We start from the raw sequence: 3,456 nt of genomic DNA on the forward strand, positions 1-3,456 counted from the left end.
TATACAAAAGGATATTATTTTTTCAAATTTGAAAAAAACTTACAGATTTTAAAAGAAAAGGGTACATTATATTCATAACAAAATTCACAGATAAGGGGTTATATAAACATGTCTTGAACGCACGTGATATGGTAGTTTTACACATAGTGAATCCCCCGAGCCTTGTCGATATGTATGCCAAATGTGGGATACTTGAGCAAGCACAAAATGTGCTTGAGGAGCTTACTGTTTGGAGCAACGTCAACTGATTGTGGGATACACACAACACGAGTAGGGACAGAAAGCTCTAGGCTTTTTTCAGTGGATACAAAGTGAGCACCACCGAATGAGCAGAAACAAGTGCAACATCACTTACCAAGCATACCCATTATCATCATCGGCCTCGCATCTTGCTATCGTGATCTAGCCCAATTCACTCGCCAAACAAAACAACTCGAATGAAACGCGGGTTGGTGCTCACCGGAGCTTGCCCTCTTGTAATATGGTTCTTGCATTACATCAGCAATCTCTTCCTCCCGTGTGTCCTTGAGCGACATCATGCTTGGTTCGCAATAATCGCCAAAAAAATTTCCATACCTTTTTGTACATCGCCTGATCATCGTGATCTGCCCTCTACCACACTAGTTATTTCCACGCGCACTCATGTAGTGCTCCACTCGTTGCTCAGCCCTCTTTGACGAGGGGGAATCCATCGGCCATCCTTTTCCTGTCCCAACATGCTGTCCCACTCATGCCCACATATCTCACCACATATCTTAGTTGCTCGCTGGGTCCCCGGTACATCGCTGACCATCCAATTGTGTTCCTTGTTTCCTGGTAGGCCTGGTCTTGTATCGAGCACACTTTACCCATCTTTCATCCTCTTGTAATCCGCCCCATCGTGGGGGAATCCAATGGCCATCTGAGGCATGCATTTGAATCAGCCCCCGCTTATCCATTAGGTGTAACATACGTCTTCCCACAATCAGCCTACTAAAATCAGCCAACGGCTCTAACTCCTTTGGCGTAGCCTCGCATCGACCAAGCGTGTTCCACTGTGTTGTTAACTCTGCACCTCCGCACATGTGGGTCATTCCATATTCAAAAGCATCCCGGCGTTGGGTACCTTCTCCTGGGTCCCATACGAGGCTACCTTGCCCTTTGTCCTTCCCACATAATTGTCCTTGAGGGGTTACCGTTCCAACCCCAAGACTTCCTTTGTCAAACGTCAATACACCCTTGCATACATCGATCCTCAACAAGGTTGTCTCAGTCCCAGTCTTTGCCTGTTCGCTGGTTTTACTCACCAAAAGGGATAACCTCCCTGGGTGCCATCCGCAAACCCAAGAGCACTCAATCTGGATACATACCACGAGTACTTTACTCGGGACTCAAATAGGGGCTTTGTCCCCTTACCATAACCACCAATTTAGGTCTGCAACCCCCATTCTTTAGCACCACACATCTCGGCTTCATCTTCAAGCGTGCTTCCACAACGCAACCGATTCCATTGCGATGGCACAAGGCTCCCTGGGCCTCCGGGTTCTATTTCCCAAAACCCGCATAACCACACATCTTTGAAGAACTTTTCAATCGCCCACTGGCAAGCACGGTCTCTCCAAAAAGCTCACCTTGGCTTACTTATGTGTGTCTCCACTGAGGACCAGCTGCTACTGGTTACATAGGCGCGTACCAACACTTGTTGCATCCACATCAACCCCACAGAACGGATCTTCGCAAGACCTCGATTCTGGTATATTTCATCAACCTCAATACACATACTTGACTGGCCACATTCCCAGCTGTACTCCGCTGTCTTACTTCCATTCGCGACCACTCGCATCAATGCCCTCAATACCATGTTCGTTAATCCCACACATACTCTATCTGGTCGCGCTTTACCTCGAGCTGAACTCCCCATGCAGTATAAAAGAAATTCACGAGTTTCTTGTTGTTCCTTCATCAAGTCTGGGGCTGAACAGGGTTCAGCCTCTTGCTCATCCCGAGTACCATAAATGTCAGGCATCTTGCCTAGCAATTCCAATTGCTCCTTATTGCTTTGATTAGGATCAGGTGACTTGACCCGAATCCCCACTTCTTTGCTTGCGTCTGGTCTCACACCTGGTTTGGACCTCTTCATCGAAGTTTCAAGTCTCTCAACCGACTCAGGGAGTATCCCTCTCTCCAAGTAGAGCGACCCTGTTCCATGGCCTAGAAGGGCATCCCCCATCTCTGACCTTACATCCTGCTCAGCCATATCTTCCCACAATTCCAGCACACCTGATATTTTCTCACCAGACACCAGCCAGTCGTTGGTTTTTGAATCACACATTTCTGCATACGCTTGCGTCCCCCAATCATGTGAGGGGTGGGAGTCGTCAGGGCCCACCTGGCGCTCCTCTAAAACTTCCTCATTCGATTCCACTATACAAGGCGTGTCAGCCTTCTTCGAATTCAACGTCCCCATGCATTCTTGCACTCCCCAAACACAAGGGTAAAGAAGGGGAACAGGGTCCGTCGGGCGCTCATCAACATGGCTCTCACTCGAGCAATCTTCACCTAGCACATATGTCTTGCAAGACATCAATTCCTCATCCCGGGAAGCATAAAAGTTACCACAAGTATCCACATCCATATTACCGCCGTCATCAAGAATAACCCCTTCACTCGGGAACATTGCATTCAATTTCTGGGCCAAATACTGTTCCTCCATTTCAACCTCAAAAAACTGATCATCATCTCCTCTCATTTCATCCCCACATGATGCATTCGTATTCACCTCTTCTTTTGCTTGTGCTGCTTCTTTGGCCAGCTTATCATGCATAAGAGACACATTCTCAAAAAACCTGGTCATCACCTGCTCTTGCCGATGGAGTTCGTCCTCCATGTTTGTTTTCTTTCCTTCGAGTACCTTTCTCATTCTTTTACCCTCCATCTGCATCGCATCTACATCCCGATGGTACATCTCCATGATTCTGGAGCGTGTTTGAGTCAAAGCCTGCATAGCATCTTGCACCGTATCCCATTCATATCCCTGTTCTCCGCTGCTCCATCCATCATAACATGCCAACAAACGGCACATAGCTCTTTCAAAACATAACAACGCCATGTCCACATTGAACCACGCCTTTAATGAGGCCATCTTCAAAGGCCATCTCCATAGAGAGGCAAAAAATTCACTAACAACTCTAGGGAAGAGCAATACTCATAACACAAATCAATTCCAACTGCGTTCACCCATGCTTGCACCTTGAAGGCTGGTCACCTTATGCAAGACCTTCACATGGGTTTGAGAATCCATGATGTAATTGCTAGTCACGGCCATTGCTTAACGGTGAATTGATCAATATGTATGCTGAATGTGGTGCCCTCACACAACTACAAAAAGTTCTAGATGAGTTTTTTCTATGAATTGTCGCCTTTTGGAGCATGTTGATTGACATGGCTGTGGCAAGGCAGATCTAGGCTATTTTAACC

The 3,456-nt window shown here is 47.0% G+C and overlaps 1 pseudogene; it reads right to left on the minus strand.

The window, feature by feature from the left end:
• Window positions 1-351: 351 nt before the first annotated feature.
• LOC147433541 (uncharacterized) lies at window positions 352-3,140 on the minus strand (annotated as a pseudogene).
• Between the last annotated feature and the right edge of the window lie 316 nt (window positions 3,141-3,456).

Source organism: Adiantum capillus-veneris, chromosome 19, assembly GCF_014529385.1.
Source record: "Adiantum capillus-veneris isolate H3 chromosome 19, ASM1452938v2, whole genome shotgun sequence".
Lineage (NCBI taxonomy): Eukaryota > Viridiplantae > Streptophyta > Polypodiopsida > Polypodiales > Pteridaceae > Adiantum > Adiantum capillus-veneris.